Genomic DNA, 16,963 nt, shown 5'->3' with positions numbered 1-16,963 from the left:
TTAATTTTTAACAGAACAAATGACAAAGGGCTTGTTTATACATGATAGTTCAGACCTTGGCAGAAGACCAAGCCTCCCAAATTATTTTTGAGCTGCTTAGCCAGTTCAGAATAAAGTCCTATAAACTGCTGAATTAACATATCAGTGACTTGGGTGGCACACAATGTCTCATATCTGGGTGCTGTGTGAACACCAGCATTCCACTGACATCGCGAGCTTGCTTTAGTCATTTTTCTGGCATAATGTCCAGGCAATAACCCTTCCCTATTAGATAGTAAAAATTAGGCATTGAGTTATTGCCTGCCAGCATATGACTTGGACAGGACATGATGGCTCATGTTCACAGCTTCCTGAAAGCCACTTCTAGCTGAACTATAGCAATTTTGCATTTTTTATAATAAGAACAAAACTTTTAAAATGGGATTGTAGCTGAAAGGCATTGTAGCTAGACAGACTGGACCTACTTGTTCACAATAGCCTGTTATAGTTATGATATGGGAGAACAGCATAAGTCACTCCATACATAGGAAGTACCTTTTAATTAAATGAGGATGATGTGCTTGGATTGCTTGGACTGATGCTGTACACTATCTTGTGCTATAAATGCTGACCTACACCGGATGAGCTCCATGAAGGAAGGAACAAACTAAGATCAAGTATGTATAAGAGAGAAGGAAACTTGTCCCTGAAGAATCAAAATCTATTAGCCAAGACTCTATTAGCTGCTAGGGAAAAAGGTTTGAATCTCAATGAAAGATACCCTTAACAGGTCATTGTCTCTCAGGTGCACTGAACTCCAGGTGCACTGAACTCTTTGAAAAAGGCAGGATACAAACTCATTCATAAGAGAAACTCCAAGGATTAGTAAGTATGAGCTAGGACATCAGAAGTAATAGTATCTGGTTCTCTTTTGCTGGAACAGATATTTGTTTCACATTTCACCTAGACACCACTCATGCCTTAGGTAGGCAGCCATAGGCTCCACAGAATTAATCCCAGCCTACATACATGAAGTGTGAATGCTAGTGACCTACCCTTACCAACCCTGTGTCTAAACATGCTCTCTTGTCCTGCAAGACCAGTACTAAGGGCTATGATTAGTAGTTGTGTTTGGATTTCCTCACTATCCCTAAGATGAGAGTCTAGCAGGTCATTAATCCATGGGCCATCCACCCCTTCACGTTCCTCCAAGATGAACCTTATGCGTTTATTGCAGACATTTACACTCAGCCTTTCCTCCAAGGAGATTCCCTATCTGCTTATCTTCATAACTACACTAGAAAGTGAGCTAAATTCACAGTTAGTGACTTTACCCCATTGGCTTTTTACCCCATATGCATTTAGCTGAACAGGATGTGAACTGGGGTCTTCCAAGTACTTGGGTGCTCGCAAGAGCAAATGTTATATGTATTAACTCCATAGTATGCAACAATCCTCCAGGGTTGTTGCTCGATGGCTTTGTTTTGTTCTTGATTTTTGTTTTACAGTATTCTGAATGAATTGTACTCTTATTTGGAATAACGATTTGTGAGATGGAAAGATTTAATCCCTTCCTTTATTGGAATCCTCAATTTCCCAGGTGCTTCTTTTCAGAGATGGGGGGGTATTACAAGCATTTTTATTATTGGTAATTGTATAAAGATCCACAGACGTTAGAAAAACGAAGCCTGCATACTGCATATATTTACCTCTCATCTTAGTTGCAATAATAACTCCTTGTTCCTCATTTAAAGTCTGACGGAATGTCTTGCTTTCTGGAGGGAAAGGGAAGAAGCAGCAGCAGAAGAGCAACGAGAGAAATTAAACACACCACCCATTTTGCTTTGCTTTATTGTTTCAGGAAGGTGTCCAAATGCTGAGCAATATAAAAGAGATTCAGGAGCAATAATCTGCATCCATAGTTTAAAGCATTTTAATTAGCTGCAGGATTTGCAGGATTTCAGCAGTGACAATATCAAACAAACATGGAATTATGATGGAATGACTCTGGAGCAGCTTCTTCATATGTGGAAAGTTGTTTCTTCCTAAGATTACTAAACAAATGCCTTCCTGTTACACGGGTGTCCACCTTCTGGAGAATATTTTACAACACACACTCTGTGTGAAGAAAAGGGAAATGAAGACAAGAACAATGTTAGTGCTAACCACAAATACATTACAATGTTGATTTCAAACATATTGATGCACCATCTTAAGATTTTCCAAATGACACCTGTGCATATATTTCTTATTTCTTTGCTATGTCTTAACCCCACATTCCCCCCATAAGCTGGAAATGGCTTACATTGGTGCCTCGCTAGACAGTTACCCTGCATGACAGTTTTTTAGCTAGACATTGGCTTTTTGCGATCGTTATAGCGATTCGCAAAACAGTGATTCCTATGGGGGAATTTTGCTGGACAATGTTTGGTCCCTGCTTCGCAAACTGATTTTTGCTAGACGATGATTTTGACAGCTCCCTCCGTGCTCGCAAACAGGTGTTTTCAGGACATAAGGTTCGCAAGACAGCGATTTAAACAGCTGATCGGCAGTTTGCAAAGTGGCTTTCCTGTGGCCGATCTTCGCTAGACAACGACGATTCTTCCCCATTGGAAAGCCTTAAACAGGTTTCAAAGCAATCCAATGGGGAAGTGCTTTTCGCTAGACAATGATTTTGCTAAACAGCGATTTCAGTCGAATGGATTATCATCGTCTAGCGAGGCACCACTGTACATGGCTCTCCTCCTTTCCCCCATTTTAGCTTATGAAGTAGATCAGGCTATATTCAGAAAGACTATATCTGTCCCAAGGACTCTCAGTAAGTTGCATATCTGAGTGAGGATTTGAACCCAAGTCTCCCAAAGCTTAGTCCAGCACTCTAACCGCTATGTCACACTGGCAGACAAAACAGCTGAAGATGCATTCTGCCTTTGCTGTTTCCATAATTTTTCAATTTGGGTAAAAGTAATGGTGGCAGTGGGCAGCTACACAGTAGGCAGAAGAGTAACATTTAGGACTCACTCTCCTTTTCCTAGCTTTTCATCTAGAGTTCGAGGGGTGAGGGAGTGTTGATTAGTTTGTCTTATTAACAACAAGCAGAGATTGAAGATTCCCTCAATCTCCTCTATAGCATTATTACAAGGGTGCAAGAGTGCTGCTTAAAGATTGGTTTGAGAGTGGAACAGGCTGAATTGGGAAGGAGGCCCCACTGTATAATATGATTTATCGCATTGGGGTCTGATGTGGTACTGAGCTGACAATTTCATCCCTGAAACCCTTCTTCTCTCTGTCTTGGCAAAGAGACTTTTGCCTTCCATGCAGCCTATATTGCACATGTTAAGCGAAGCGGTGTCCCTCGGATGTGATAGAGGCCACTGCTCCATTGACAATGCTGATGGTCAAAATTCATCTCCTAGTCTGTGGCAAATGGGAACTGGGTGGCAGTTTGCCTTGTGCCTTAGACATGCAGGAATAAGAGCAGGAGCGGTGCATATAACTCTGTAGCAAATGCAGTGCCGAGCATTTTGTTTGCAAGCAGAGAGATCCACAGACCCATGATAGCCTACAGAGGTTTTCTTTTAATATTCCAAGAGAATTGTGTAACACAGAAACCTGTGATTTCTAAAGCAGACTAATAAGGCACGTAGCTGTTTTGGAGCTCAAGCCCCACAAAGCTTCGAGGTTATATTTATGTACAGTTCGTAGATTCTTTTAATTTCTTGCAACAATCTCTTGAAAGTGGACCTCTACGTGTGTTGTGAAATGATGCAGCCCAGCAACGGGTTACAGGTGAGGATACTAACCAGTTATTGGAACAGGTTTGAAACACCAGGGGGCATTCATCACGTTGGAATCAAAGCAGCATTGCATTGCGCTGCACTCCATTTCACTGATGCCCGGCCAGCCACAATTTTCTCTCGATTGCGCCCGAACATTGCATTCTCCCATAGCTATTTGAAACAAAACACAAGACGATTTCTGTGTGAGAGAGCATAACCTATCTGTTGAATCAATGGATTTCGCTGCTACAGCTCATTCATCTTTTCATAATCATCCCACTAATTATAATCCTATTTGCAGAAAAAGGACACTAAAATAATTTTAGTTCATTGCTGAACTGATGTTGGCATTTTCATCTTATATTTATTTATTTATTTATTTATTTATTTTATTTCTATCCCGCCTATCTGGTCATACTAGACCACTCTAGGCGGCTTACAATTGTTTGAATAGGTATCGCAAGGTACCTTTAACATCCGTTACAATTAAATTGAGTGGCCCGTTACCAGAGCCATATAAGTCTAACTGAAGCCCAATATACAAAGACACTGAAATCAGCAGGTGTCAGTTTTCTGGCACACATTCACTGTGCCGTATATTTTCATTTCACCATTTCATGTCTGTTACAGGGAGTAGGTATATTTGTTGATGTTCCTGAAAATACGGTAATACCGCATTAAGCAGAAGATCCAGTAACTTCTACAAAATCCCAGCTTTCATTTCTTTAAGGGAGCTTCTTTATGCCCATACTGATCATGCTGAACACATGGTTCTGGAAGGAGCAGAAAAATATGCAGGCAATGTTGGTTAGAAGCTGAAAAGCCCAAGTCAGCATGCTAACATGACTGCAGACATGTCTGGAAAAATGTGCACCTTTACAAGCGTGCACTTAGAAAATGTGGCAATTTTTCAAAGTTGCACAAGACGCTGGATAAACAAGCTTTGGTCAATGGGTGACACACTCAAGGGAAATGGGCCATGTCGTTTAAAACAAAATCATGTGCATTTCTGCAAAACTAAGCAATGGGTTCTAAGGTACTGAAAAAAATGATGGAGACATGAATCAATAGGAAGTAGGAAATAGAGGAATCTGAAGATATGGATTTAACAGATGTTTACATCCATATATTTCTTTAAAAAGATGTTCACATCCTGAAGCCTCTCTTTACCATATCTACTTTCTTCTGCATATCTTTGATTTCTACTTAACCTTCCAATTCAATCTGGTTCCATATCCCATGTGTCACATCCTTTCTTTTCTTTTTCTATTAGAAACTGCACAAAGAAAGTACAGACATACAATCTTCAAATTTGAAAATCCTAGAAATGAAACAAACCATGTTGCCTCAGATCTACAGACAATTTCATTCATCGGGAGCATGCTTTCTGATACAGTATTAGAACACGAGGCACAGAATTCAAAATATTTTAAATTAAATATACGAACACTTTGTTTAGCAGAAACACATAAAAATATATTTTAGGCCTACATATGATTGCACTGTTATTTTATTTTTGTCTCATTCTGCTTGGTATTCAGAAAAAATTAAAGTCATTAAAAAGATATTGAAAGTGGGTTCACTTACGCAACAAGGCACTGCTGAGCCCTATGAATAGAGAAATGGTCAAAACCAAGAACAGCTTGTTTTCCATTGTAGCAGCTGTTTGTGACTTCTGTGGAAGGAAGATGGTGAATCTATGGATGAAAATGCCTCAAGAGGGATTTATGTTATATACAGTTCTAAAATCTCATTCTATTTGTTCAAATGGCTTCAGAGAATATTTGCCTAAGGTGTTCTGTTGGGGGGAGGGGGTTGGCAGCTCTTTGCCTTAATTACTTTCTGACTAAAATTAAGTCACTGCCCCTTTTACCAGTTTGAATGACTGGTCATTTTTGATAGCCTTTTAAAAAATAAAAGGGTTTGTGCAGAGATATTAAAATTTGCTAAAGGTTAGCTCAACAAAAGAGATTTTGTGTTCTGTTTGCACTAAGGCCAGATCTACACCTTGGTGTGGCATGGGAGTGAGCTGCTGGATCAGATACACACCTTGCTGCACACAGAATTCTCTGCGGTGAATCACAATCAACAAAGTGCACAAGAACAGCTTTTCAGCCACATAAGTAGTTTTGTTTGTGCCACAAAAAGGTGAGGGGCTAAGAGCAGATTAAGGGTAAAATCATATTTTACAGAGAGGATGTCATTAGAAGATGAAAGCAGCCCATTTACTTCCTCAAACCCAATCACAATTTGTGAAGTGTGAAAAGCTTATTCTGTGACAATCAATGACTTTCAGCATTTAAGGAATTTCCTTTACAGTGCCATGATATCTATAATGTATACTTTGACCCCAACAGTGAGGGGAGGAAAACAAGCAAGGGCTGCATGAGAGCAAAGGAGAAAGAACAAAGGGGTTTATGGATGACAAGTAGGTGGGGCAAGGAGATGGATTACTAGTTCTTTCTAATTAATTCTTTTCCCTAATAATTAGGACATAACTGTATTACATTTCAATTACCTGTATAAGCTAACATTTAAATCATTCGTTCAGTAATGTAACTGCAACTCCTTAATAATTCTATGATTACAGGGAATGGACTCTCTAAATGATAAAGAAGGAATATTTGTGCAAATTCTCACATCGAGAATATATAATTTACAATATGTTTCTGCTGCTTTGGTTGGACTGCAACTCAAAATCATTCTTCACTGTTGACTGTGCTGGCTAGGACTGAAAGAGTTTGCAGGCCGCAAGTTGCTCACCTACTCTAGTTAGATTATTTCTTTGTGCTGCTGTTTGAGCTTACTATATGTACAGTATTTGTGTTTAATTTGCAACCCCTTTGAAGTCATTTAGCTGTGAACGCTGCCTAAGAACTGAAACAAGTTAGAGCAGAATTAGCCATTATGAAAATGAACCATTGCTTTGTCAAACTATAGGGTTTTGTCTTGTTCTTCCCCTCTCTTCATGAAGCTACAGGATTTTAAATCAGTGTTTAAACCTTCATTCTGGGTGTGTCTTTTCAGCCAATGTCAAGTAGATAGTCACAATGTAGATACTGGGCCTGTTTTTTTTACCTTCCTGAAACCTTCCCTCAAGTTAAATAAAAGATTTGATAAGCAAGCTACCAGCAGAAGAAATTCCTTAGATTTCGGTCACAGGAAAGTGAGATAATTAGCTACTTGTTATCTGTTTGCTCATTGTTCCTTTGGAAAATCCTTTTGACTGCAAAGATACAGTATACCAAGAACAGAAGGTAGAGTTAACTGTTTTGGACTATGGGAAAAACCTGTCCCTCCTATGCCATATGCAGAAGCACGCAGAAAAAGTGGGATCGACTTACATTGTTGTGTGCACTAGCTCCCTGTAGACGGTCCAACAGTAAGTCTTATATTACCTGGAACATATTTGAAACAGGTGTCAAAGGGTGAAGTTGATTCAGAATGGGAGAAGAGGATTATGGGTGGGTGACATTGGGATTGATGCTTCATAAATATTGATTTAGAAAGTTTTTCATACCCAGGCTGTCCATAAGTATGGGAAGATGGAATATAAATCTGCCCAATAGCAACAAATGAACACAAACCATAATTAACTGATTGAATACCTCAACATAGCAAGCCCTTTTTCTAGAGCCAGGATGGGCAACCTGTGGCTCTTCAGATGCTCTTGGACTGTTACCCCTAGTAGTCATAGCCAGATTTCTTGTCAGTGGAGAGGGGAATCATAGAATCACAGACCTGTAGAGCTGGCTTACCACCTACTAACTCAGGCTCATTGGAGTTGCAGTCCAAAGATACAAGTTACCCATCCATCTCTGAGAGGATTTGGATGTTTTACAAGGAATAAATGGAGGGAAAGATGATAATATTGTACCACAATCTATCAGCAGATTAACACACAATATACATGTGTTTTGCTTTTTATGAGGTTCCAAAACAGCCTCCACTAGCCTGCTGTTTTCCAAATATGTTGCATGACAATTCCTGACAGCCTCAGTCTGCACAGTCATGTGCACTGTAGTTTACCATATAAAGAGAGTACAGTGCCCCGCTTGACGACGATAATCCATTCTGTTAAAATCGCTGTTAAGCGATATCATCGTTAAGCGAAAGAAAAACCCATTGAAATGCATTGAAAACCGGTTCAATGCATTCCAATGGTGAAATACCTCATCGTCTAGTGAAGATCCTCCGTAGGGGAAGCCATTTTCGGTCGCTGTCTTCCGGAAATAGGTCCAGAAAACAATGGGCAGCCATTTTGAAACCCGACGATCAGCTGTTTTTGATCGTTGTAATGCGAAGAATCAGTTCCCGAAGCAGGGAGCCGATTGTCTTAAGATGGATTTTCCCCTTTGAATCATCGTTTTGAGATTGCAATAGCGATTGCAAAAACCTCATCGTGAAGCGATTTAGTCGTGGAGCGGGGTAATCGTCAAGCAGGGCACCACTGTACCAGCTTGGGAAAGGCTGCTCTGAAATAAAGCAGTTTATTAGAATGTCTGCTAATTAACAGACTGCCTGCTCCTATTTTCAAGGCCTGATCATTTAGACTCACTTCACATCCAGTGTGATTGCTTTGTCATCATCTCCTAGAAGTCCACCCCCCAGTGAGCTTCTGACCTCTTTTCTAGCAGTCACAAGTATTCTTTTAAAAAAATTATTAGAACAGTTTTTATTATGGAATCTAAGAGAGGATTCATCAGTGAGGCAAAGGCAGCCCTTATCTAGATACTATCTCTGATTTATACCAGGGAGGGCAAGGTTGCATATAAACCCCCTATATTTACCTCAGTGCAACCTTTCCTTAAATCTGTGAAGATTCTCAGTCATCCAGGTGAGGTTATCTGGAAGTTTAGTCATGGCAACTGGACTTATTTCTTATTAGGTTGAAACGTTTCATTACTCATCCAAGTAGCTTCTTCAGTCTGAGGAGAGCTGGTAGGAGACCCCTGATATATCCTCCACATTGGTTTCTCTGTGATCTGAATAGGCTGGTTAGATGGACAAAGGACTGAGGGCGGGGGAGTGAAAATCTCACCTCTGCAGTCTTTCTCCACCCGTTATCATGGGTTGTTAACAGTCATAAACAGCGGACTTTCTAGTGGGTGTGGTCCTGATCTTTTTGGGGACGGATGAAAGAGCAGCATGATAAATAGGAGACAGATTGTATCTAAGACCCCCACCCCTGTTGAGTGAGGGATATTCTATATGCACATGTATGGCCTCCCTGACCCCTCTCTCAAACCACCTATCTTCTTGATCCAAAATGAGTACATCTTGGTCATCAAATCAGTGTCCTTTGTCCTTCAGATGAAGGAACACTGCTCATTGTGGTTCTGAGCTGTTGCCCCTCCTGTGCTGGGCCATTCTTCTGTTTAGTGGCTATTTGGTTTCTCCCTTATAGAGCTCCGAACACTCCTCTTTACATTGGACCACATATGCTATATTGCTCCTGTTGTCTTTTGGTGCCCAGTCTTTTGGGTGGACGAGTCTCTGCCTTAGTGTTTTTATGAGTTTGGAGTGCACAGATATGTGATGTTTACCAAAAATGCTTTTGAGCTTCCCAGACACACCCACCATGTGAGGAATTACCAGGTCTTCTGTTGGCTCTGGGTCTCAAACTCTTCGATTGTCCTGTCCTTGTTAAAGACTCATTTTGGATAGCCACAGGCATTAAAGGCTGTCTTCAGATGTCCGTCATCCTTCATCTTGGCTTCTGTGGGGGTGGTTTAGTGGTTTAGTCTCCTCTCCAGTTTGTGTTCCAATGAGTGATGAGAGTCAAATAGAAGACATTGATCAGTGTGTGCTGGTTCCAGATGACCTCCCCTTAAAATATGGCTAAAATATCTGTTTCTGCTCTCAGTGTGCAAATGAAAGTCTGAAATGGTTCTCAAGACACATCATGGACTGTTAGCATTTAAAAACCCACTACCGCCACCACCTATCACACCACTCCTTGTGAAATGTGGCCATCTAGCTGAGACACAGGCATTATCTCCTGTTTCTAAATGTTTCTGGTGGCAATACAGTTACTTCACACTGTGGTTTCAGCCGGCAGTTCTTAAGTTGTCACATAATCAGCTTGTTTAATAATAAAACAGAACTATACACCCTTATCCTAACCTTGAAATTTCTAATGGTTGCAAGACCTTTGATGCACATATTGCTCTTCTACCCACAAGAACTTGTTTTTTCCTCCTCTTCCACAGGAAAAAAACAGGTCTAATTTCCAGAGTCCCTGTACAGAAGGTTCCTCCTGAAAGTTACAGCTGAAAATTTGTACTTCATGATCCTTGTACTTCATGAAATACAGGAGTAACCTGGTACTAGCTGCTGAACAAGGATGTACAGATGTCTGAACAGTTGACTCTAAAGAGTTTGAGCCTCTCGAGGAAGGTGGGCAACTTTGATGGGTCCAGGGACCAATTCTCTTCCCTCAACTGCACTAAATTTGCTGGTTAACATTTGCTATATGGTAACAAGCCCAGCCCATGGAACTTTCACTATGCAAGTTTTCCCTTTTAAAACAAGATGCAACTCCCAGCAACCGCTGGGGGGGCAGCTTCTTTCCCTAACAGGGAACTAGGCTGGAGCTCTGCCTCACTTGGACCATGAGGCCTTCTAGCCCAGCTTTCCTCAAAGGGAGCACCATTTAGGTATCTGGCGGACAGGTGAAACTGACAGAATGGAGAATTCTGTGGTTTGGGGTCCAAACAAAAACAAAAACAAATGTGCACTGCTAACATCGTATTTTAAGAGAGAAAAACCTCACACATACTTAGGAGCCTCGTGGCGCAGTGGTTAAAACGCTGTACTGCAGCTAAAAACTGTGCTCACGACCTGGGGTTCAAATCCCAGGTAGCCGGCTCAAGGTTGACTCAGCCTTCCATCCTTCCGAAGTCGGTAAAATGAGTACCCAGCTTGCTGGGGGGGCAATGTGTAGCCTGTATAATTAAAAATTGTAAACCGCCCGGAGAGTGCTTGTAGCGCTATGGGCGGTATATAAGTCCAATAAATAAATAAATAAATAAATAAATAAATAAATAAATAAATAAATAAATAAATAAATAAATAAATAAATAAATAAATAAAACAAAAACAGTCCTGCCATCTTTGATGCACATTTTTCTTCAGAAGTGTGATTTTAATTTGAGGCTAATGGAAAAAGGAATTATAGACCTAGACCTGCGAACAGAGACTCAACGGAGGGGAAAAAAATCAAATAAATGACAGTGGTTGAGGGGGGAGAGGGGAGGGGTGGCAAACAGGGGAGGGAAGGAGTGTACAGACTACTAGCAGGAAAAAGGGGATGTCCCTGTACCACCCAATACTGTGCTGTATATGTAAAAACCAGAACAGAAATTAATTGGTCTGGGTGCCATTTTGAACCGCAGTGGAGCTTGACATTGCGTAATATGACAGGAGTCACTGTGGATTCTATCCGATTTTTCAGGTGTAATTTTGGCCCAGGACAGTGTGTGAAACTGGAGGTGGAGAGCAGAAGGAGAGAACATGGAAGTAGTGGCCGTGCCCCCATCATCACTACCTTTCTTTCATTACCAGAGGAATGAAAGATGCTGTGCTTGCCACAAAAGTCAGCAGGCAACCTGTGTAGAGCCAGAAGATAAGGAAGAGAGGCAATGGCAATCGGGTGTTGTTGCACATGCATAGTGCTGTTTTGATGAGGTAATCTACCGTACTCCATACAGAGATAAAACCTGAAGGTTTTTTTTTTTGCTTGTGTGTGCCTCTCCAGTACAGCAAGGGTGGTGGAAGAGTAGTGCCTAAACTGATGGCAGTAGGCCACCAGAAGTGGCGATTTCATTTTATGTCATAATAGGGCTTACCCTGATGAAGTGGCTAGAAGTGTAGTTCTAGTTATAAAAATTTTTGATGTATTAAAGAGTGTGACAGTGTGTGGCCTATTTAAATGGTGAAGCACCACTCCTGGTAGATTTCACAAGCTACAACTCACCCTTTTTTCTCCCTCTGGGGAAAATGCACACTGGAAGAGAACTGTAGGATGTAAAAACAGCCTTCGGAACTTTTCCTATAACAGGGATTGTGTTTGTTCACTCCTACTATAGACACTTGCCAAGGAATAAGACCCTCTGAACTCAAGGGGACTTGCTTCTCAATTGGTACTGTATGTACCACTTTGCAATCTGCATCATGGCAGAGGTTACTAAAACTTAATCAGACACATATCCACAGTAATGAATCTCTCTTTCTTCTAACCTGCTCTCTGCAGGTGTAGAACTAGTTTCCCTGGCTATTCTACTCAAGAGCAGTTAACAAATTCTTACAATAAAGCCTTCAAGATTCAATTGATTTTGTCACAAAGCAGCTGTAACTGCAAAGTTGCAATTTTTAGATAAGAGGATCAATGGCTATGGAATGTGGGGGTTAACAGGTGCTTTTATTCTGCAGGATGAGGCTGTCCTGCAGCTTCTTGGTGTGTTTCCCCCCCTATAATGATGTTCTACACATGAATGAATGAATGAATGAATGAATGAATGAATGAATGAATGAATGAATGAATGAATGAATGAATGAATGAATGAATGAATGAATGAATGAATGAATGTTCAGTAACATCTGCTGCTGCTGTTTCTTCTTCCCATCTTTGCCCAAGGCAGCATCAGCCTGAAGCTGCTTTTCATTTTAAACACACATGCACCTGTCATGGCTTCATTTCATGTGTTTTCATATGACAAAGAGTTTGCCCTAAGCAGATCTCTGATATTCGTATAACCTGCAAAGAATTTGGACACAACGCAGGAGAACCTACCCCTTGTGGTCTCTTGTCTGTGAAAATGGATGACAACTTTACCACAAAATACAATTATTACATAGCAGGAATGGGAATCATACCCCCACTTCTCACTCTTGTTTTTTGAAAGACAAATGTGTTAACTTCTTATAATTACACACAAAGAGTTGGAAACAATGAAGCACAAGGTCCTTTTGCAATCTTTGTGCAACCATCCACTAATTATTTATGTTTCAGAACATATTGAATTGTGGTGGTGGAAGAGACCTTTGAGAGTCCCCTGGACTGCAAAGAGAACAAACCTATCACCTATCACAGCCCTAACACTGTGCATTCTGAAGGAAATCAACCCTGAATGCTCACTGGAAGGACAGATCCTGAAGCTGAGGCTCCAATGCTTCTCATGAGAAGAGAGGACTCCCTGGAAAAGACCCTGATGTTAGGAAAGTGTGAAGGCAAGAGGAGAAGGGGACAACAGAGGATGAGATGGTTGGACTGTGTCATCGAAGCTACCAACATGAATTTCACCCAACTCCAGGAGGCAGTGGAAGACAGGAGGGCCTGGCGTGCTCTGGTGCGTGTGGTCATGAAGAGTCGGACACAACTAAATGACTAAACAGCCACAGAACAGCAACATTTTTCTCCTCATGATTGACTCCTAGAAGTATTCTCTAATTAGTGTCTGCATTTTGTAGCTTTAGAATGTATTTTCCTATTCCAGTTTTCCTGGAATATGAATGTATTTTCCTATTCCTTGAAGCCTCATGATAGGCCAGTTTAGTCAGCACCCTGCTCTTCAACATTTCCAGGTCTCCCACTTGTCCTCCTACCTCCCTGGACGTTTGCAGGCTGACCCCTTTTAAACACTCTCTTTTTTTTTTCTTTTGTCTAGTTTTGTTAGTAAAGCAGGGTTTTTTTTTAAAAAAATGAGTTGTACTTTCTAAACTATCTGTTTTTGATGGTTATTTTCTTCCTCTCTTCTTCCTTTGTCTCTCAGAGTAGTTTCCCCACTTTCTTTTAACTTATTTGTACAGAGTCATGTACATCAACAAATCTATAAAAACAAATGAAAGGAGCATTAATAATAATAGGCTTTCTATAATATTTCTGCAAAATGTATCCTACAGCTGTTCAGTAAACCTGAAACACTATCTGCCCCCCACAAGGGGAGGTAGAGTGAGATTGGGGGTGCGCGTGTGTGTGTCCCCCAATGCCCAGTTGCAGTCCTGGCTCAAGGACTTTGTTGGACCTCAGACACAGCACCCAAAGTGACCCCCCCCCTAACCTGGAAGAGGCAGGACATGCAAGCTGAGATCATCCTAAATATCTAATGCAAAGAGGGAATGGTGATCCAATGGCAGTCCCAGGAAAATGCCCAATATTTCCACCCTCTGGAGCCAAACCTGCCCAACTAAAGAAAAGATCTTCAATCATGATGTAAAGGCTCTTTTATCAGAGGGCTGAGGGCACAACCAGATGGGGGAAGTTGGAGTGATCCAGTTCATACTTAAAAGGTTCTTATCTTTGATGTGATCTATTTTATCTCGCACTTGAGCAACCCTTCCTTTCACAAGAGAGACATTTCTTCTTCCATGAGAAGAATCCAGACAGCTCTTCGGATCGTTACTGTTGGTTCTTCTTTTATGGATGCCCCCATCCCTGCCCTTGCCCCTGCCATTACATGAGTCATGGCAATGTCCCCCTTTTATGTTAAATAAAAGTGACAAAGTGCTATAGCAATGCATCAATCTAGCATGGCGTGCATGTTAAAAATATTGTACTGAAAAATGTATTAGAATTGTGCTGTGCTAGTTATGGAAATATTTAAAAGAAGAAGATGAAAACAGAGGAAGAGGTTTCTCCGTCCTCCCTTCTAATACTGCAACCCACTGAATATGTCACAGGGTTGTCACTTCAGATAACACTGCCCGCAGATGGGGGTGAATTAGCCAACCACACGGGCTACAGAATGGAATAATCTGGAGCACTCCAAATCACACCAAATACATTGCAGCCCTAACACTGTGCCAGAAAGGACAGCTTGTAAAAAGGGCAGGATGGATCGCTCTTATTGAAAACACATTTGGTCACTGGAAAATACGACAAACCAAACTGCACCAAACCCAAACCAAATAGCAAACTATATGCCCATCGGATTTCCCTCTGAGATTAAAAAATAAGTACTGTTAAACATTGTAAAAAATTTATTTACAGCATGCTCCGTGTCTATTAAGCACCATATATCACTTTGAAATCTTGGAAAAACTGTGCAAAAGGGCAAAACTGTTTATTCATGGATTTCCTTCAGCTGAATTTTGCATGAAAGGCCTCTTTAAAGCTCTGTAATCAATCAGCTCCTTCATTTCCACCCACTTGACTTAGAAGGAACCAATCTGCTTAAAGATATGTAGCAAGGGCGGGGGGGGGGACAAAAGGAGCCTTGTGTTTAATCAGTGTGGGAGGGAAATAACAGTGCAGTTGTGATCTCTGAGGCAGGAAATATGACAAAAATTAATCACAGAGCGCTAGCTGACAACGTGATTTGTATGTGTTCTCTGCTCTTGTTTGCAAGTGCCACCAAAGTCAAACTGTATTTAACAAACTCAGGCCCCAGCCAGCATCCAAAGGCATTTCTGCCAGTTTCACCAGTTGAAGCACAGAGGCTCTCTCTCTCTCTCTCTCTCTCTCTCTCTCTCCTCTTTTGTTCTGATATTTTCTGTTTTTCTGAGGAACCAAGTAATCTCCATATCTTCCACTTCTCTAGCCAGATCATGTTACGCCTTCTTTTTCTGCATCAATGAAGCAAGAATGGGTAAAGCTGAGAAGGATCCTTGATGTAAAGGCAGATGTGCATTTTAAGGCTGAGTGAAGTTATAGAAGGAAGAGAAATATTCTTCATTATGACACAGGGTACAATTTTTCAGGATGCATTAAGGTGCTTCTCTGTTAACAGATGCAAAAACCACGCACGATGAAATGCTGGCTCTTTATAAAACTTTTTGTAGGGCTTTTGGTAATGATGCTAGCCTCCTCTCTCCCATTCTTCTCTCTGCAAATAAAAACCAAGCATATATATTTTGAGATAACAGTGATGTTGCATCTCAGGAAGAAAATAGATTGATTAGCTGTGAAAATGATTTCGTATTCTGTTCTTTGGAATGAGTTATTTCCAGAGTTGAAAAATTGGTATTTAAATGTTCAGGTTTGTAGAGTTTGTAAAGTCTCCATTTGATGGATTCCCATTGTGGTGTAATGGACAGAGTGAATGACTAGGACTCTGGAGAACAGGTAAAACCACTCCTTAAATTTCTCACTTACCTGGAAAACCCTATTAGGGTTGCTATTAGAGATGGGGGTATTTGTATCCAAATATGAATTATCCCCATGCAGCTGGAGTTAATGAGGATCTGGCCCCTGGGGCCGGACCATCCACCCACACATCTTCCACCGGCTGCTGGCCTTTCTCATCCTTCCTGGCAGGCAAATCTTCCTGCAAGGCTGCTGAATGGCTAGCCGAGCAGCCCTCCGGAGCAATTGGAAGGAAGACAGAGGCCGCTGCCGTATGTGTGAGTGGACGGGCTGGCCCCAGGGGCTGGACCCTCATTAACTGCAGCTGTGCAGGGATATTTGTATTTGTGTATGAATAGGAATATCCCCATCTCCAGTTGTTATAAGTTAGTTCTAGCTTGACAGCACATCACAAACATATTTGAGAAAAGGTAGAAGAAATATGCATGTGATCTCCTATTAAGCTTCCTAACACCTGGAACTGCTTTGTGGACAACAGCTGGAACCAAGATCATATGGTGAGATTACATGTCACTTGCTGGTTCCATATAGTTCATCTATGAAGTGAACCTCCAATTCCTGCAATGGCCGCAGAACTCTTCTGAGTGCCCACCATTATGGAACTTCCAATACCTGGGATTGTGGTGATTCAGGAAGGAGTTGCATAGAAGTCAGAGTTCTCATATATAGATAAGTAACTGAGAGCTATTTGTTCACATTATCAGGACCTTGGAATGAGCCCAGGAGTTTTCCAAGGTGTTCATTTGACGGCCACTGCACACTGAACCTCCCTTGAGGTCTTCATTACAATTATTACATACTTGCAGGCAAACATTGGGAACAATGTAACTAATAATACGTCACAGTGACAAGACAGGAAATGGGATTATACGGGAGGAAAATAGGTATGGCTGCTGAGTAAGGAATCTTTAGAAACAGGTGATACAGTAGATGATTTTTCCTAGCTAACCAAAGTTCTTATTAATTTTCAGGTGGTGACAACAGGACAGTCCCGCAATATTTTGTTGGCAGAGGAAAGGGGTTGTTATCTATTCCCACCCCCCATTTCAGCTACAGAAGCTGACTAGAATAGCAGCTGACTAGTATTTCACTAGTGAAAGTGGGACAGAGTCCTCCATCA

Source organism: Pogona vitticeps, chromosome 3 (assembly GCF_051106095.1).
Source record: "Pogona vitticeps strain Pit_001003342236 chromosome 3, PviZW2.1, whole genome shotgun sequence".
NCBI classification, from domain to species: Eukaryota; Metazoa; Chordata; class Lepidosauria; order Squamata; family Agamidae; genus Pogona; species Pogona vitticeps.
The sequence above is the reverse complement of the archived record's forward strand: the minus strand, read 5'-3'. Positions refer to the sequence as shown.